The 21,182-nt window shown below is 46.0% G+C and overlaps 1 pseudogene; it reads left to right on the top strand.

Annotated features, from left to right (window-relative positions):
• The first annotated feature begins 422 nt into the window (after positions 1 to 422).
• The window catches only part of LOC133111128 (scavenger receptor cysteine-rich type 1 protein M130-like), a 38,326-nt pseudogene continuing 17,566 nt past the window's right edge, over positions 423 to 21,182 (top strand).

The raw sequence follows: 21,182 nt of genomic DNA, 5'->3' as shown, positions 1-21,182 counted from the left end.
TTAATCATTTATTTTTATATTTTTGCCCATTACCAGACTTGTGAAGGTCAGTTGCCATCTATCGATATTGAATTTCACAGCTCTTATGAAGTGATGGATTGACACTACCATAGGGCTTCCGACGGTACGAAAACTTTTAGGAAATGATCCGCTTTCTTCTTCCGTGTCTGACCGTGCAGTGAGTCAGGGGGGCGGGGCCTCCTGCTGGTGGGAGGAGTCCTGGCTGACTGCAGTGACGCAGAGTTGGTATATATGGAGAAAATGTAAATGGCGGGTGCTGATTTGTCATTACGTGTGTTTGTGGTGCTGGTGCCGTGTTCTAATAAGGCAGTGGTGAATGTGATTGGTGGAGGAGAGAGTGTGCTGTCTCTGGGGGGCAGGGTCCATATGCACAGAGCTCAGTCTCACTCAGAGCTCAGAGGTGCAGGTGTGAGCACTCTGCTCTGTGGAAGGGTACGCTTGTCTGCGCTGAAGATGGAGAGATGTCTGCTGTTCCTCTCTCTCTCCTCCCTCCTCCTGCTCTCCACAGCCAGTGAGTACCAGCCTCATCCTCCTCTCCTGCTTCTCCACACCCAGTCAGGGTCAGAGACTGGGGGCCAGGGCCAAGGGGTCAGAGGGTCTACTGGTCAAAGGGCTCTCCAGTAAGAGCAGGGTTACAGGCAGCCTCTAAACACCACAGATTACTGGAGGGACATTTCTCTGCATGCTTCATTAAGATTTCATAAACTAATGTTATTATGATATTTTGATTATTTGTAAATATTATGTTATAAATATATATGAGAAAATGTTTCTGTATTTTATTCACTGGTTGTAATTGTATAGATGGAAAAAATTGAGCCAGGAGAAAGCAATTTGTTAGGTATTGGTATTGTGTTCGTGTTTTAGTGTACGTATATGAAGTCAAAATGATGTTTCTATAATTTTTCTGGTCTACATAAGTTGGCATCTGATTTTCCCTTTAAGTCTAGGGCCAGCTTGCTCTCTGAAAAATACAACCTGCAGTTTAGTGTAAGAATTGTCATAAGAAGGTATTATGTTTCTTACTTTATGTAGTTGCAAGGTGCTGTTTAGTGTTTTAAGTTTGTGAAAGTTTGAAGCCTCTGGCATGTTTCAACTGAACGGAAATGTGACGCACTCTCTTCACAACTCTACATTTCCTTACACATTAATTATATTTATTAATGAAAACACTTTATTTAATTTCATACACTTATTGAAATGTACTCATCTCCTGCGTACAGCAAAAGTCAAAGATTATTTGGTACATCAGTGGTAACACCTGTGGAAACGTTAACTTCAAAAGCACTGAGGCAACGTTCACCCAAAGTCAGACTTCCTGTCTAATCTCATAAAATGACAGACTCATATTAAAATTTAATATGGGAGTTGTGTGTCTCTAGAGGAACTGTCCTTCCCCATCTGCTGGGGATCACAGCTGTGTGCAGAAGATGCCTCTTCTGTGGAAATCATTTTCACTTTTCCAGTCTTTACCCTGCTACATGTCATTAGGGTGTCTTCCACTTTACTGCCATTTGCAATAATTGCAGTAGTAATACTCCCCCTCTCTCTTTCTCACTCCCCCCCTCTCTCTCTCTCCCCCTCTCCCTCTCTCTCTCTCCCTCTCTTCCCCCTCCCCCTTCCCTCTCTCCCTCTCTCTCTCCCCATCTCTCTCTGTCTTTCTCTCTCTCTCAGGCAGGGAGGAGGATGTGAGGCTGGTGAATGGTGGCAGCCCCTGTGCTGGGAGAGTGGAGGTTTACCATCAGGGAGAGTGGGGGACAGTGTGTGATAATTACTGGGACATGAGAGATGCTGGGGTGGTGTGCAGACAGCTGGGCTGTGGAGATGCTGTAGATGCACTAAAACGTGCTCACTTTGGACCAGGGTCTGGGAGAATATTGATGGCTTATGTGGACTGCAGAGGATCAGAATCCTTACTGAAGCATTGTGGGTCACGAGGATGGGGTAAACATGGCTGTAATCATGGAATGGATGCTGGAGTGAACTGCTCAGGTAGGACTCAGCAGTGTTATTCAGCTCTTACCAATGTTCTTAACCCAACTCAGCCCTCTGTATTTACATGAGGATATAATGCTTTTTATGAATGCACAGTCATAATAATACATATAAGACATGCTGCTCATGTTTGTTCGGAATGGTAACTGAATGCTGGGCTGGTAAGTGTGTGCATTGTTACACTTACTGAACCAATCCAGAATTTACAGTTACAGAATCTCATTTTTATGTTTCTCATGGTCTTTTCCCATAACTATTAGAATGTTTTTTTAAGTCTGTCATCTCACATTGCAGTATACATGTGATTGGCTCCTCTCACATTGCAGTATACATGTGATTGGCTCATCTCACATTGCAGAATACATGTGATTGGCTCATCTCACACTGCTGTACACGACACTGTCTGTACATCTCAGACAGCTGTGCTGAATGTTGTCTCTGGGATAAGGTGCGGGTCATTGCTGATGATTCTCTCTTTGTTCCTTATTTAGCTCCAGCTCCTCAAATTATCAGGCTGGTGGGCGGGACTGACCTGTGCTCTGGGAGAGTAGAGGTGCATCATGGTAGCTCCTGGGGCACAGTGTGTGATGCTGACTTTGACCAGCGGGACGCAGAGGTTGTGTGCAGGTAGCTGGGCTGTGGGGCTCCTAAAGAACTGCGTGGGGCAGCTGCATTCGGCCAGGGCGAGGGCCAGATGTGGGCAGAGGAGATTCAGTGTAGAGGCAAAGAATCTCAGATTTACTTCTGCCCCACAAAACCCTCACAGAATCAACCCTGCTCCCATGGAAACGATGTGGGCCTGGTGTGTTCTGGTAGGAGTCCTCTCTGCAGTGCATTGTGATAGTTTCAACGATCATTTTATTATTATTGACCTTTATTTATACAGGGTAGGTTGACTGAGAACACATGCTCTTTTGCAGCAACGCCCTGTTAATGCCCCCCAAGTAGTCTAACCTGCATGTCTTTGTATGGGGGGAGGAACCCAGATACCCAGAGGAAACCCACACACACACGAGGAGAACATGGATACTTATGGAAGAGGCTAACAGTGGGGTTAGCATCTGACAAACGTAAGAAATAAACTTCCCACAGATTGTATACTCCTATATTTAATGAAATCTTTATCTTGATCTCTTAGAGTCTTTATGAGTTCAATCTGTGGGACATTTATTTCAAACGTTGGTCAGATGCTAACCCCACTGTTAGCCTCTTCCATAAGTTTTCTTTTGTATCTCAGTGCTGGTCAGATGCTAACCCCACTGTTAGCCTCTTCCATAAGTTTCCTTTAGTATCTCAGTGCTGGTCAGATGCTAACCCCACTGTTAGCCTCTTCCATAAGTTTCCTTTAGTATCTCAAGGCTGGTCAGATGCTAACCCCACTGTTAGCCTCTTCCATAAGTTTTCTTCAATATCTCAGTGCTGGGCAAATGCTTACCCCACTGTTAGCCTCTTCCATAAGTGTCCTTTAGTATCTTAGTGCTGGGCAAATGCTAACCCCACTGTTAGCCTCTTCCATAAGTTTCCTTTAGTATCTCAGCACTGGGCAAATGCTTACCCCACTGTTAGCCTCTTCCATAAGTGTCCTTTAGTATCTTAGTGCTGGGCAGATGCTAACCCCACTGTTAGCCTCTTCCATAAGTTTCCTTTAGTATCTCAGTGCTGGGCAGATGCTAACCCCACTGTTAGCCTCTTCCACAAGTGTCCTTTAGTGTTTAAGTGCTGGGCAGATGCTAACCCCACTGTTAGCCTCTTCCATAAGTTTCTTTTAGTATCTCAGTGCTGGGCAGATGCTAACCCCACTGTTTGCCTCTTCCATAAGTTTCCTTTAGTATCTCAGTGCTGGGCAGACGCTAACCCCACTGTTAGCCTCTTCCATAAGTTTCCTTTAGTATCTCAGTGCTGGGCAGATGCTAACCCCACTGTTAGCCTCTTCCATAAGTTTCCTTTAGTATCTCAGTGCTGGTCAGATGCTAACCCCACTGTTAGCCTCTTCCATAAGTTTCCTTTAGTATCTCAGTGCTGGGCAGATGCTAACCCCACTGTTAGCCTCTTCCATAAGTTTCCTTTAGTATCTCAGTGCTGGGCAGATGCTAACCCCACTGTTAGCCTCTTCCATAAGTTTCCTTTAGTATCTCAGTGCTGGTCAGATGCTAACCCCACTGTTAGTCTCTTCCATATGTTTCCTTTAGTATCTCAGTGCTGGACAGATGCTAACCCCACTGTGCTGTGTGTAGGGTACACAGAGTCCAGGCTGGCTGGTGGCCAAGATATCTGCTCTGGTCGAGTGGAGCTGAAGTACCGGGAGTACCGGGAGTACCAGGAGTACCAGGGTACCTGGGGGGCAGTGTGTGATGCATGCTGGGATAGCAGGGCCTCCAATGTCCTCTGCCGGCAGCTGGGGTGTGGGACTGCAGTGGCAGTGCCAGGACAGAGCTGGTTTAAAAATGGGAGTGGGCCAATCAGCCACGATGTGTTTGATTGCCGTGGGAACGAGACACGGCTCTCACAGTGTGCGGTTTCCTCTTGGAGCCGAGCTGCATGCTCACGTGAACAAGAGGCTGGAGTCATCTGCAGTGGTGAGTCATGGTCTCTGTGCTGTGTGCATGTGCACTGCCCACTGCCCACTGCATACTGCATACTGCATACTGCCCACTGCATATTGCATACACAATTTACCACACATTTACACCATACCCAGTTCACACTTGGGATCCTCAGGCTCTGTTCTCTCCACTCTGGACGGGACGGTTCGGCTGGCTGGAGAGAGTGAGTGTGGGGGCCCAGTGGAGGTGTACTACCAGGAGACCTGGAGGAGAGTGGGGGGGTCCTGGAGCTCCAGGGAGGCATCGGTGGCCTGCAGGCAGTTGGGCTGCGGCTCTGCGGTGCAGGTCTACAGCACCTCTCCGTCTGGGACGGGAGCCAGTGACGTGTGTCTGACGGGGTTTGAGTGCTCCGGGAGAGAGTCTCACCTGGTCAACTGCAGCACTCCACACAATCTCACCTGCAGCTCCAGGGAACGGGTGTCCATCGTCTGCTCCAGTGAGTACAGCTTGCTGATCAACTGTCTCTGCAGTTTAGAGTTTTCATCAGATAGGTTCACACAAGCCTGCATTTCAATGAAATGTCTCCCTCCCTCTCCAACCCCCTCTCTCAGACCGCCGGTCCCTCAGGCTGGTAGGGGGAGGGGGGCGCTGTGCGGGGCGGGTGGAGGTGCTCCACGACAGTTCTTGGGGGACGGTTTGTGATGACTCCTGGGACCTGGAGGATGCTCAGGTGGTGTGCAGGCAGCTCCAGTGTGGGACGGCCCTCAGTGCCCCGCTACCCTCCTTCTTTGGGCCAGGAAATGGACCCGTCTGGCTGGATGAGGTGGGCTGTGTGGGGAACGAGACGTCCCTGTGGGACTGTCCCACAGCCGGATGGGGACAGACTGACTGCGGACACAAGGAGGACGTGGGGGTCGTGTGTTCAGGTGTGTAACTCACCAGAGACTCTCAATACTTTGCTTTTACACTGACACTAGATGTGTGTGAATACATGAAACCTGGTTGGAGAGGAAATTCAGGGGTTTCAACAAAGTCTTAGTAAAGTGATGAGACCCATCGCAGGAGGGCAGTGACGAATGGAACACACAGCTTTTCATCCTGACGTATTCCTGCATTTGACTCTTTTAAGTTTGTATCCTCTGTCATTTATGCCAAGCTATTTCAAAGTCGCGTTTTATCCCTGATTTATTTCCAATATTGTCACTAGAATTCAAGGAGATGAGACTGAGTGAAGGCTGTTCTGGGAATTTGGAGGTTTTCTACAATGGCACCTGGGGCAATGTGTGCTGGAATGGGATGGAGGAAGACACAGCTACTCTCATATGTCAGGAGCTGAACTGTGGGAACACGAGTAAAGTGTCTAAAACAGGACCTAGAGAGGAATCTGCTCCAAACTGGCTGGATCATGTCCAATGTCGCCCACATGACTCCACTCTGTGGCAGTGCCCATCAGACTCTTGGGGTGAAAATAAGTGTGATAAAACAGTGGCTGTGCTCAGCTGTACAGGTAAACCCTCTCTCCACTGAAGATAGTATTACTCCCAGTGGGAACAGGAGAATAAACCTTTATCCTGCAAACACAGTATTACTCCCAGTGGGAACAAGAGAATGAACCTTAATCCTGCAAACACAGTATTACTGTGATATGATTGTATTCATCACATCTTTTTATCTTAAACTGGTGTACATATACGGTAGATTATTAGGCTGTAACATTTGGTTTTGCATAACCCCATGGATGAAATTGGATCTGAAGCTTTCAGGGGGCTGTTTGTTTATGATGTGGCATGGGCCTGTCTCTGTCTTTTTTAAATTTATAGTTGATTTATATTAAATTATTTTCCCCACATCAAAACGGAAGAGGATGAGAATGTCCCACGGAGCAAGTTGTCATGTTCCTCAGCGAAAAATCAGAGACCTTGCACAAGTAAGTTTTTACAGACTGAATCCCATGATCTGTCAACATACGATGAGGTATCAGCAGGTCAGCATGCAACTGAGTATCCTGAGTCCCAAATCTACTCCTGTGGGAACTGTCATGCATGCATGATGGTCATTGACTGTGTTGACGGTATTTCATTAAAAATAATGTCATTGTCATTTAGGAGAACAGTCTTCTTCAATGAAGGAGGGGAGATTTGTATTCGTATCACAAATGAAACATCAAAGTAAACTGAATAATTTGCTAATTTTACTGTATAAAATTGCAGAAAGAACATAAAGCATGTGAAAATCTGAATTAATTGACATCGGTGCAATGGCATCAGCCACAAAGTCAGTGAAGATGTGTGTGTAGGAGGTGTTAACCTAATGAGATCAGCCATCATGTCAGTGGATATGTGTCTGTAGATAATAAACCTAATGAGATCAGCCATAATGTCAGTGGAGATGTGTCTGAAGATGTTAAACCTAATGAGATCAGCCATAATGTCAGTGGAGATGTGTCTGAAGATGTTAAACCTAATGGGATCAGCCATAATGTCAGTGAAGATGTGTCTGTAGATGTTAAACCTAATGAGATCAGCCATAATGTCAGTGGAGATGTGTCTGTACATGTTAAACCTAATGGGATCAGCCATAATGTCAGTGGATATGTGTCTGTAGATGTTAAACCAAATAAGATCACCATAATGTCAGTGGAGATGTGTCTGTAGGTGTTAAACCTAATGTGATCAGCCACAATGTCAGTGGAGATGTGTCTGTAGGTGTTAAACCTAATGTGATCAGCCACAATGTCAGTGGAGATATGTCTGTAGATGTTAAACCTAATGAGATCAGCCATAATGTCAGTGGAGATGTGTCTGTAGATGTTAAACCTAATGGGATCAGCCATAATGTCAGTGGAGATGTGTCTGTAGATGTTAAACCAAATGAGATCAGCCATAATGTCAGTGGAGATGTGTCTGTACATGTTAAACCTAATGAGATCAGCCATAATGTCATTGGAGATGTGTCTGTACATGTTAAACCTAACGGGATCAGCTATAATATCAGTGGATATGTGTCTGTAGATGTTAAGCCAAATAAGATCACCATAATGTCAGTGGAGATGTGTCTGTAGATGTTAAACCTAATGAGATCAACCATAATGTCAGTGGAGATGTGTCTGTAGGTGTTAAACCTAATGTGATCAGCCACAATGTCAGTGGAGATGTGTCTGTAGGTGTTAAACCTAATGTGATCAGCCACAATGTCAGTGGAGATGTGTCTGTAGATGTTAAACCTAATGAGATCAGCCATAATTTCAGAGATGTGTCTGTAGATGTTTAACCTAATGAGATCAACCATAATGTCAGTGGAGATGTGTCTGTAGGTGTTAAACCTAATGTGATCAGCCACAATGTCAGTGGAGATGTGTCTGTAGGTGTTAAACCTAATGTGATCAGCCACAATGTCAGTGGAGATAGGTCTGTAGATGTTAAACCTAATGAGATCAGCCATAATGTCAGTGGAGATGTGTCTGTAGATGTTAAACCTAATGGGATCAGCCATAATGTCAGTGGAGATGTGTCTGTAGATGTTAAACCAAATGAGATCAGCCATAATGTCAGTGGAGATGTGTCTGTACATGTTAAACCTAATGAGATCAGCCATAATGTCATTGGAGATGTGTCTGTACATGTTAAACCTAACGGGATCAGCTATAATATCAGTGGATATGTGTCTGTAGATGTTAAGCCAAATAAGATCACCATAATGCCAGTGGAGATGTGTCTGTAGATGTTAAACCTAATGAGATCAACCATAATGTCAGTGGAGATGTGTCTGTAGGTGTTAAACCTAATGTGATCAGCCACAATGTCAGTGGAGATGTGTCTGTAGGTGTTAAACCTAATGTGATCAGCCACAATGTCAGTGGAGATGTGTCTGTAGATGTTAAACCTAATGAGATCAGCCATAATTTCAGAGATGTGTCTGTAGATGTTAAACCTAATGAGATCAGCCAAAATGTCACTGGAGATGTGTCTGTAGATGTTAAACCTAATGAGATCAGCCATAATATCAGCGAAGATGTGTCTGTAAATGGTAAATCTAATGAGATCAGCCACAATGTCAGTGGAGATGTGTCTGTATATGTTAAACCGAATGAGATCAGCCATAATGTCAGTGGAGATGTGTCTGTAGATGTTAAGTGTATTGAGATCAGCCATAATGTGAGTGGAGATGTGTCTGTAGATGTTAAACCTAATGAGATCAGCCATAATGTCAGTGGAGATGTGTATGTAGATGTTAAACCTTATGAGATCAGCCATAATGTCAGTGGAGATGTGTCCGTACATGTTTATCCAAATGGAATCAGCCATAATGTCAGGGAGATGTGTCTGTACATGTTAAACCTAATGAGATCAGCCATAATGTCAGTGGAGATGTGTCTGTAGGTGTTAAACCTAATGAGATCAGCCATCATGTCAGTGGAGATGTGTGTAGGAGATGTTCAGCGTATTGAGGCTGCTCAGTTCATCTGTGGCTCCTGCTCTAGATCACTGGCCCCTCCGGGTGGTGGGGGGGGCAGGCGGGTGCTCTGGGAGGCTGGAGGTGTTCCATGGGGGCTCCTGGCGGTCGGTGTGTGGAGACTCCTGGGACATGATGGATGCCCGTGTGATGTGCAGACAGCTGGGCTGTGTGTTAGCACAGGGGGCTCCTGGTAATGCTACTTTTGGGACGGGGAATGGCACCGTCTGGCTGACTGAGGTGAACTGCAGGGGCACTGAGCTGCACCTGTGGGACTGCCCACACTCTCTGCACAGCAGCTGCCGATCCCAGAACCAGGCTGGGGTCACCTGCACAGGTGAGCCTGCACCTCCACATCGCACCTGGTCCAGTGGCAGCTTCTGTGAAGATGAATCACTGTGGCCCTGGCAGAAACACACATTCACACGCCTAGGAGAGGCTTAAAGATCCACCCCGCATCACACCTCTACGATTACTTTACTTCCACAATCAATAACTTCTTCAGAAGTCCTTTATCAGGGGAGCTTACACACGTGTTTGTGTCCATAAAGGCAAAGAGAACACCATCAGGGTCACAACCCAAACCAGTGGGCAGGAACAGTCTTCAGCGCTAACTACCGTTCCATGTCTGAGTGTTCACTCTCAATGGTTATTCCTCTGTATTAGGACAGAAACCTAGAGGATTACATTTTGTCTGGTGTGGCTGTCTGAAGTCTCTGAATACTCACATCAAGCTAGCTGTTTGCTAAAATGAAATTGGCTGTTTTTTGTACAGTAAAAAAATATCTACACCGATGAGCCAACGCATTATGACCACATAAGGACCTGAGCGACCGTGACAAGGGCCAAGTTGTCAAGGCCAGATGACTGGGTTGGAGCATCTCTGAAATGGCAAAGCTTTTAGTCCGATCCAGGGCAGCTACACCTTGCACCTTACTGACTACAAGGATCTGCTGCTAACGTCTTGGTGACAGATACCACAGCCCACCTTCAGAGGGCTCAGGTGGTCATAATGCTTTGGCTTATCGGTACAGTCTTGTCCAGAAAGCACAACTTCAGCTAACATATGCATCTACCTTAACGCTAAACTTAGTCTTGCATCTGTTTTATATTATTGCACTGGGTATCTTGGGGAATGACTAATGGCAGATCGGGGCTTTGCTTTGAGGGGCAGCGAGGCTGCATCAGTAAAGTAAATGACAGGGAGTGCTCAGCTGGTGGAAGCACAGCTAGGCGGTCCTTGTGTGTCCTGGCGTGCCCATTGTAGGTGCCTGCTGATGCCCAGCACCTTGTCTTCCTCCTTTACAGCTGTGACCGCACCCATGCCACCCTTGCCCAAACCTCACGTGTCCAAGAGTCACGTGTCCAAGAGTAACGTGTCCAAGAGTCCCGTGTCCAAGAGTCCCGTGTCCAAGCCTCCCCTGGCCTCTCCTTCCGGCCTGTCTAGCCCAGCAGTGGCCTTCCTGGTGATGGGGGCGCTGTCCTTCCTGCTGCTGGTGCTGCTGGGGGTTCTGCTGCTCCAGAACAGAGATCTGAGGAGAGGTAGAGGCCGGACGGACCCTGGGCGAGCCGGCTTAATTATCCCACCATGGGGACATTCATTTGTCTCAAAGACGCAACACAGAACAAAACTGAACACATCAACATACAGTACACACAGGGGAAATGTAGGACTGAGTTGTGCTTCATAACTCAGCTTTCAGTCGCTCACCAGACAGCCAGTCGCTCCCCAGTCTGGCCGGATAAGCTGTGCATGATGTGACCTCAGATGAGCGGTCCTACAGGGCCCTGGTTGATCCCACAGAGCTCCCTGAGAGGACTCCCTGACTCTGTGCTTCTCTGTCTCTGTTCACACAGCCCTGTCTCAGTGGGACCACGCTCGTCTCCTCGAGCCCATCTACGAGGAGATCGACTACAACCTGGAGAGCGGAGGAACGGACAGCGCCCCCCGGTGGGGTGAGTGACCCTTACCTGTCCTCAGGCTTAAACGCACTGTGGAACGTGCGTGGTGTGGGCGGGGCCAGGACTCACCCTGTCCTGTTCACAGGGAGGAGCCTATCTGAGGACCCACCCTCCGGGTATGAAGACGTGGGGGATGGCAAGGGACACTCCCTCTCAGGTAGGAGGTGGTACTGCAGCTGTGTAGGAGGTGCTGCTGTGGTCCAGGGAAAGTAGAGGAGGTCTGTGCAGGAGGTGCTGCTGTGTGATATTGGGAGGGGTGGAACTCCTGAGTGCTGCTCGGAGCTTCACTGGGTTACGTAGCAAAGGTTATGGGCCACTCTTACGTGTGTGATAATTTGGGAGATTTGAGACAACTTTCCCCACTCTCACATGAGTGATAACTAGGGTGATTTGGGCCAACTTGCCAAACTCTGACGTGTGTGATAATTAGGGTGATTTGAGACAACTTGCCTCACTCTGATGTGTGTTATAACTCAGGTGATTTGTGACAACTTGCCCCCCTCTGTGATAATTAACTGTCCTGCTGTTTGAAGGTCCTGAGATTACAACACAAGTCCCCTTAACTCACCACAAGTCCCCACAAGTCTCCACAAGTCACCACAAGTCCCCACAAGTCTCCACAAGTCCCCACAAGTCTCCACAAGTCCCCACATGTCTCCTTGCTTTCAGGGGACCTGGTGATGGAGGACACCGCAGAGAGCATGCTTTGTTTACCTACAAACTAGTCTGTTTTGATTTGATCAAATAAAACAGTTCTTGAGTGTGGTGTAATCCAGCCATGGACTTGGAAATAACTTTTAAAGTTGTTCCCCCAATGATTAATGTCACCACTACAACCAGCGAAGCCCATATGACCATTATAAGGGCTCTACAGTGTTCCCAGTTTAACCAGCTCGGCTGCTGCTTCTGTCTGTTTAAGGGGAGCTGGCCGAGGGAGACGCACCAGAGTACTATGATGATGTCATCACCACCCAGCAGAGCCCGGAGGCTTTTTCAGGTTGAGTTTCTCTGGTTGCAGATGAATGTCGGAGCGAAACACAACCTGTCACCAAACTCACCGTCTTCTGCTCAGGGGGTTTGTGTGTCTGACTGCAGCCGTGTGATTTTCATTATTAATGTGACGTTTACATTCCGCGTTTTGATGCTAAGTTCATTATTCCATTTCCTCCAGCTGCCAGTGGGATGGACTATGATGATGTGGGGGAGGAGCCACCTGAAAGAGCATTCTAAGATTTTGTGGGAGGAAGTTCCCGCCCAGCAGTTTGGATCGCACAGCATACAGCATCACACAGTTAAAAGAAAATGTTTTAATATAAAACCAGATCAGCCATTCATCAATGAGTAATTCACCTGAAATGATTGACAGCAGGCTCCTTAGCTTGCTCATGAATCAGGACATTGAAAGTGTTGGTACTTTTACACATTGGCAGATGATCATGTGATTAAATATGGGGCAATGGATTGCATTTTTAGGTATGTAAGAATGAAAACAATTATCTTTAGCCTGTGTAGGCCTTTGCTTTAGATGTGTGTATATTTCCATCAAACCCTTTCAGTTGTGGCTGCTGTGTGCATCATGCATGGATCAGAGCAGCCCCTGTTTGCTCTCTGATCGACACATGGATGTGTTATCAGCCAGACAGCAGTGATCCAGCATCCCAACTCTCCTTGCTCCTCTGCAAGATCACATTTTTAAACTCTCCTTGCTCCTCTGCAAGATCACATTTTTAAACTCTCCTTGCTCCTCTGCAAGATCACATTTTTAAAGATGATTTTATTGTATATAGCTGGTGAGTTCCTTGCACTGGCTGCCTTCTTACTATTCAAAACTATTTCATACTACTGTCATTACTATTATTTCATACTACGCAATGATAAAAATATTTTCAATAACAGAAAAATATATTTTTACTACCTTTTTATAAAATAGTTTTAGATATTTAGATTCTATATTTCTTGAAGACTTATACAGCTTTTGATTGACAGCATTTCATGAAAATTAAATATTGTTTTACTAAAATGCTCAATGTATTTCTTTGCCTTTAAGCAATACTGGTCTTTTAACAGCAGCACCTCAATATGATATGTTCAAATAAAGGCTTATAGAACGATTGATCTTTCACTCACTATATGACACTTACATTCAAAATAGCAAATTCTGACCCTCAATATGTCAGGCGTTTCAAAACCATTCTCAATGCCACCTGGGGCATTAGGACTTTTCTTGTCCTGGAGCTCTACCATCCTGAAGGTTTTCCATGAGATATGTCTTAAATTGGAGACACAGTTACACCCAATCTTTGGTCAATTGACAAAAAACTATCAGTGCTTACAGCCACACTTTTAACATGATCCGATCAAGTTGCCATGGCGACCCTGTCCTGCTGGACTGCTTGGCCGCCTCCAGCCCTGCTTGCAGGTTTAATTTACTTAATTAACTTAATTAACTCTGACTTTATATTTCAGAGTTAGGCATTGTATGTAAAGAAGGAATGAGCTAACTAGATGAGATTTCATATTGAAATGATCTGTATATTTGAAATCTAATTCCCAAGTTCATTTTCCTGCCCGCTTGATGTAAAATAAGAGAAGTTACCCTGCTACTCATTTCCACAGTTGATTCTGTTCAGGGGGAATGAAGCTGCAAACACTAGGCAGCACTAAATGTTGTCCAGCAATCTGCAGTGAACACAGACATGCCACCATATATCATGTACAATCTTCACAAGATAACCATTCACTTTTTTTCCAGAATCTAAGCGCCATTGCTAAACCTGAGGTGGTGGTTTGACTGCGTCTGTTATCATGGATACTCACTTCTGATTGACAGCCCGCAGGTCAGACACACTGCTGATTGGCAAGAATGTAAATGACCATGACGCTGTTCAAACATCTGGTTTTATATAATACCCCATATTCCTGCTGTGATCAGTGTTAACAGCTTCCATGTTGAGCAGAATTATGAATACAATAGGCTATAATATATATGTTTTGGTTCTTTTCCATTCATTAAAATTGTGATTTTGACTGTACTGGGATTTTGTGACCTTTTTTTTATCACCAAAATAAATGTATTTGAAACAGCAGGGATAGCAGTGCAGAGGTTGGACATCACAATTCAACATCTTATAAATACACTGGATTCATGCGAAAACGCAGTTTAATATGTGTATTAACAGTAGACTACTTTTTCCACTTCCTCTGCGCTTGTGAGCCGTCTGAATGCATGTGGCTTTTTAAGTGACTCTGGGTGAGTGTCGGAGTGGGAAGGGGATGTGGTTTAACAGCACCCTGCGGGCAAACAGCCAAGTTCTGCTCGTAATATTACGAGCAAACTCTGCGTTGCAGCTGCTCCAGAGGGCATATTTCAGATTAAGATTGCCGTTCCCCAACCCCCCTGGACTGAGCAGAAAAATAAATTAAAACATACACTAATATTTATTTCATTTTTCCTTTTTTCTCCCAATTTGGTAGCCAATTTGTACCCCATCTAATCCAAATAGAGCTAGTGTTAGATACACCGGCCACACCCCGTCCCTCAGCGGCCCGAAGGAGAGCGACACTCCTTCTTCAAGCCGTCTCGTCTCAGGCTCATGACCATGATTCCGAGGCGCCCGGGGTGCTGTTGTGTGGCGATCAGCTGACTCTGCCAAGCCCCTCCCTCTGGAGCAGCGAGCCAATTATGCTGCTCCACGAGAGCCAGCCAGACTTGGCATTTGTTTTTTGTTTTGTTTTTTTGAAAGTGAGTAAAACAGCTAAAATAAAAGGAACAGAACAGCCTTGGACCCTGGCCTCCTGCATGAGACAATCACCCCAAACACAACAGCAAATCTGCTGGGAGCCAGAGCTGCCTTTTCAGCATGAGCCTGCTTTCCAAATGCCTTCTCTGACCGATTAACAACACGCAGGCGCGGGATTACCCTGACACAACCGTCCCCAGGGTACTGCTGAGGGCACGTTGTTCAAATGTCCCACGCGTGGACCAGGGATGGGCTGCCCTGCTTACCCTCGATCAGCCAGATGCACCATGACCAATTAACCTGCTAATTACACCATAATAAAATGATACAAGACAAGAATATTCAACAGCAGCCGTTTACATCAGGGACTGCAGCTGTAAATGACAGGTCATGTAAATGATTGGGCTAATTCATTCATTAAGGGCAGAAGTTGGTCTGAGATCCAGAAACCAATGTGGCCCGCCTCACCCATCCCTGTGGGGGAGAAACCCCAGCAGTACCACCTGTGAGCTGCTGATTCCCACAAACACGCCCCCCTCCCTCCCTGAACTCTGAGCTGCTGATTCCCACAAACACCCCCCCCCCCCCCCCCCCGCCGAACTCTGAGCTGCTGATTCCCACAATATATATAACACTGCTGTGTGTATATGTAACAGTGCTCTGTGTTTATATATAACAGTGCTGTGTGTTTATATATAACAGTGCTGTGTGTGTATATATAACACTGCTGTGTGTTTATACATAACAGTGCGGTGTTTATATATAACAGTGCTAAGCTAAGAAAGTAAATGATTTTCATATATTAATTCATATTATATATATTTTTTATACAAGAGTAGCATAGGCCTAAGCTTTAGTTATGTAAACCTCCAAACTATCGTTAGTTGATTTGTTGACTCGTTGATTTGATTCTGTGACCATCCATGTTGGTCCATGGTTCTGACTTGATTAATACAAATGTTCTAAAGTATCGCAAACCATGTAGCCTGTGTCCCATGAACAAAAGTTACTCATGAGCCAAATAAAATCCAAAGTATTATCTGTAAAATATCTGTCAAATGTTGCTGTGTGTGCGTGCGCTTGTGTGTGTGTGCGCGTGTGCGTGTGTGTGTGTGTGTGTGTGTGTGCGTGCCTGCGCGTGTGCGTGTGTGTGTGTGTGCGCATGCGTAGGTTATATGCGTTTGCGAGCGTGTGCCTGCGCGTGTCTTGGTTGGCAGTTTTTGTCAGAGGAAGGGCCCATGAACAAATCTCCCACCAGGGCCCATCCTAAATATCTGCTGCCACTGGTTTAAACTGACAGCTACAAGGCAGTGTTCACTTGATCAGTTGCAGTGTGAAAAATTGCAGTAGAAGATTTGTGCTGGGAGTTAAACAAGGACTTGCACATTTAACCCTTTGTTAGCCTGATCTTCCTGAACTGGTCCAAGAGTTGATGTGTGGGTGTGTGTGTGTGTGCGTGTGCATGTATATGTGTGTGTGTGTGTGTGAGTATGTGTGAGTGTGTGTGTGTGTGTGTGTATGTGTCTGCATTTGGGTTTGTGTGTGTGTTTGTGTGTGTGAGTGTATGCGTTTGAGTTTGTGTGTACATGTGTGTGCTTGCGTGTATGTGCGTTTGTGAGTGTGTGTGTCTGTATGTACGTGTGTGTGTGTGTGTGTGTTATAGGGTTGTCAGCAGCACCTGTTCCAAGGGACCTGACTGACAGGGGCCCTTACATATATTCAGGTGGTGGGGCCCAATCTGGGATCTACTCATGGGGCCCAATGTGGGATCTACTCATGGGCCCAATCTGGGATCTACTCATGGGGCCCAATCTGGGATCTACGGATGAGGCCCAATCTGGGATCTACTCATGGGCCCAATCTGGGATCTACTCATGGGGCCCAATCTGCGATCTACGGATGAGGCCCAATCTGGGATCTACTCATGGGGCCCAATCTGCGATCTACGGATGAGGCCCAATCTGGGATCTATTAACGGGGCCAAATCTGTGATCTACTCATGGGCCCAGTCTGGGATCTACTCATGAGTGTAGATTGTTGGGCAAAAATGGCAATTTTATCCATTTAAAATTAAATCTATGAAACAAAGTGTGCATATCGTGAAGGGGTCTGATACTTTCTGAAGCCACTGTCTGGGAATATGCTGCTGTCCTGTTGACTAAAAATGTATTAAAACATGTTGTGTCCTTGTCACAAGCTCTTCACAAGCTTTCCTTCAGGGGTTTGGGCGTTTGATCTGATGGAATAGAGTACAGCAGGGTGATAATGACTGCCCAATGTACAGGGCAAGAGGAGGGCGAAGGCAAATTCTATGCAAAAAAAGATAAAGTTCTGCAATGTGAGCAATAAAAACTATGGGTCACAGGATTATTTTATGGATGGTGCTAAATTTGAGTGCATTAAATGAGGTATAATCATTGACCCAGATCTCTCTGTGTCTGGGTATTGTGCCAAAACAGGGCTGGTTGTGTGTAACAGGGCTGGGTGTGTGTGTGTATAGGGGCTGGGTGTGTGTGTATAGGGCTGGGTGTGTGTATAGGGGCTGGGTGTGTGTGTATAGGGGCTGGGTGTGTGTAACAGGGCTGGGTGTGTGTGTAGGGGCTGGGTGTGTGTGTATAGGGGCTGGGTGTGTGTATAGGGCTGGGTGTGTGTGTATAGGGCTGGGTGTGTGTGTATAGGGCTGGGTGTGTGTATAGGGGCTGGGTGTGTGTGTATAGGGGCTGGGTGTGTGTAACAGGGCTGGGTGTGTGTATAGGGGCTGGGTGTGTGTGTATAGGGGCTGGGTGTGTGTATAGGGGCTGGGTGTGTGTGTATAGGGGCTGGGTGTGTGTGTATAGGGCTGGGTGTGTGTATAGGGGCTGGGTGTGTGTGTATAGGGGCTGGGTGTGTGTAACAGGGCTGGGTGTGTGTATAGGGGCTGGGTGTGTGTGTATAGGGGCTGGGTGTGTGTAACAGGGCTGGTTGTGTGTGTATAGGGGCTGGGTGTGTGTGTATAGGGGCTGGGTGTGTGTATAGGTGCTTGGTGTGTGTGTATAGGAGCTGGGTGTGTGTATAGGGCTGGGTGTGTGTGTATAGGGGCTGTGTGTGTGTGTGTGTATAGGGGCTGGGTGTGTGTATAGGGGGGGCGGGGACCTCATGTGCTGAATCAAAGCTTAGATTTCATTCATACGAAACATGTCACAGTTCCAGCATACTTTCTGTCATTTGACCACTGGTGGGCACTGCAATAAGCAAAAATATGATGATCTTCAGACCATCATATACTCTGTGTTCCTTATTGTCTGTGTTACTGTGTACAAACAGCACTGTGTCATTATTCTCTGTGTTACTGTGTACAAACAGCACTGTGTCATTATTCTGTGTGTTACTGTGTACAAACAGCACTGTCATTATTCTCTGTGTTACTGTACAAAATCAGGGTCAAATCTCACCCGTTTTCAGGTTAAGATGTGTAATAAATACCGTCTAGTTTTTTGTATTGGAACAAGGCTTCATGATATCATGTCATGTTGTATAAACACAACGAAAACAATGGTCACCGTCTCATAAAATGTTTTATATCTGTGGTGTTACAAACATGACCTGGCAGAGAATATTGACCGTCAACCTGACCGCAATATTGATAAGTGACAATCACTTTGTGACAATCATCTGCTGCAAGTTTTGCTTAAAAGTTTTAATCAATGTAATTTTTTGTCATCGTTCACATCTCCTGGTACGTCTACCCGGACGATCTCCTGGTACGTCTCCCTGGACGATCTCCTGGTACGTCTACCTGGACGATCTCCTGGTACGTCTACCTGGACGATCTCCTGGTACGTCTACCTGGACGATCTCCTGGTACGTCTACCTGGACGATCTCCAGGTACGTCTACTCTGGACGATCTCCTGGTATGTCTACTTAGGCCTGGTATGTGTAGCACTTTAAGTATTTACAGATAGATAGGACCAGAGTCTAGGTTCGGATGAGCAGTTTATAACTAGAAATCAGGAATAACAGACCACAGCCAAAGGGATAAGTTTGAACTTCCGGCTAATTTATATAGAACAGTTAGGAGTAGACATACGCAAAAATTGGGACCAAATCCGATATTTCCTGCATACACACAGATTTTTGCATGTAAATCGCTTGAAACCATCCAACATAAAACCAAAGTTTATGTTATGAGCATTTCTCCCTATTTCGCCTCACTTGAGTTCTACTTTCTCATTTGTTTACTTAACCAGTACATAAGCTAAGTTTAGAATGTACAGATCCCCTTTTTTTGCATTACGAATCCGGCACAAAATGAATGGGAAAATAAAATACACAAACTCAAAATTCCATATATATATATATATATATATATAGGTTCAATAAACTCAATTTTCAAACCGTGTGTAATTAGTCCCTTTGTTGAATCCTTTACAAGTCCGATTAAATTCCACTGCGGTTTGAAAAAAAATACGGAAGGTTCCGTCCTACGACGATCCAGGTGCATGAATCAATGTCCTTATCTTCGGAGTGTAGTTCGGTCTTGCAGAAACAGACAGACGTCTATCCAACGCAATTCCTCCTAAGGGTGGCCCGCCATCTTGTTTTTCCAGCTTCGGTGTGCAAACACCAAGCGATCCTCAGCACTGGCCAAACCTGGCCTGTTGTACAACAGTCAAATATACATACAAACATTTTAATTTTACATATTTCGTAACAGAACTGAAGTACTTGAGGAAGACTAAGTAAAATGGCACTTTTATTACTGGTGATATTAACCTAGGTTACATATGTCTACCTGGACGATGTCCTGGTGTGTCTACCTGGACAATATCTCTCAGTCCCACGAGGAACATGTTCACCACGTCCGTCAGGTCCTACACTGGCTCCTGGAGAACAGATTATTGGTGAAGGCAGAGAAAAGTGAATTTCACCGGTCAAGCGTCCAGTTCTTAGGTCTGCTGATCCCCGAAGGGGAGCCGGAGGTGAAAGTGGTATGGAGTGGCTGGAACCTGATTGCCATAAACGGCTGAAGCCAGCTTTTATTGAAGATTTATAAGAAGCTACAGCTCTGTGACCGTACCCCTCCCCTCACTTACCTCCCGCAAGAGTCCCTTCCTCTGGAGCTCTACGGCCAGTTCTGCATCCGTGCCTCAAAGACCGATTCACTGCTGCTGTCCACCTCGCCAGGCCCCAACAAACGCTCCCTTGTGAGGGTGGATGCCTCTGTCAGAGCGGATGGCAGGACCCTCCCGTGTGCCTGGCGGTGGCTGAGAGGAGCTGCAGCATCGGGGGGGGGGGGGAGCTGCCCGCCGTCAGGGCGCCATTTGAGAGGTGGAGCCACTGAAATACTGCTGACTGAAATATTTACTCAAAACTGACTATGTTACCTGAGGTGTAGTCTCTGATGTCATTTATACCACAAGTGTCAAACTCCAGTCCTGGAGGGCCGCAGTGTCTGCAGGTTTAACTCCAGTCCTGGAGGGCCGCAGTGTCTGCGGGTTTAACTCCAGTCCTGGAGGGCCGCAGTGTCTGCGGGTTTAACTCCAGTCCTGGAGGGCCGCAGTGTCTGCAGGTTTAACTCCAGTCCTGGAGGGCCGCAGTGTCTGCGGGTTTAACTCCAGTCCTGGAGGGCCGCAGTGTCTGCAGGTTTAACTCCAGTCCTGGAGGGCCGCAGTGCCTGCAGGTTTAAATCCAGCCCTGGAGGGCCCCAGTGTCTGCAGGTTTTAACTCCAGTCCTGGAGGGTCACAGTGTTCTGGTTTTGGGCTTGTTCTCGGCACCTGTGGTTTATTCAAGTTAAAGCTCATAATTCAGTTTGACACGCCTCATTTTGATGAACTACGGAGCAACTTCAAAAACATGACTAAATGTAATGAAATAAAAGTATATCGTTTTCCCATTTTTATATATACAGAACATAATAAAGATCATCTGTGTTTATTACTATTGTCTTTTTTCTTAATTGAAATTCTCATTACTGACTTGCTGACTATGTCATCTTCGATTATATGTAAGCTGAAATCTTTTTTTAAATCGTGAAAAAATGACCATTTTGTCTGAAATAAACAATAAGTTAATGTTTTTGTAATTGAAGACTTTAGTTTTATATTAGATGTCAAGAATTTGCTGCATAGGGCTTCAGACTGCTTTCATTGGCTCATTGGCTCAGGTGGTCAGAGCAGTTGTCTCATTGGCTCAGGTGGTCAGAGCAGTTGTCTCATTGGCTCAGGTGGTCAGAGCAGTTGTCTCATTGGCTCAGGTGGTAAGCGCAGTTGTCTCATTGGCTCAGGTGGTCAGAGCAGTTGTCTCATTGGCTCAGGTGGTCAGAGCAGTTGTCTCATTGGCTCAGGTGGTAAGCGCAGTTGTCTCATTGGCTCAGGTGGTAAGCGCAGTTGTCTCATTGGCTCAGGTGGTAAGAGCAGTTGTCTGGCAGTCGGAGGGTTGCCGCTTCGATCCCGCCCTGGTTGTGTCGAAGTGTCCCTGAGCTAGATACC

Source organism: Conger conger, chromosome 15, assembly GCF_963514075.1.
Source record: "Conger conger chromosome 15, fConCon1.1, whole genome shotgun sequence".
In the NCBI taxonomy this organism is placed as follows: domain Eukaryota; kingdom Metazoa; phylum Chordata; class Actinopteri; order Anguilliformes; family Congridae; genus Conger; species Conger conger.
The sequence above is the reverse complement of the archived record's forward strand: the minus strand, read 5'-3'. Positions and strand labels throughout refer to the sequence as shown.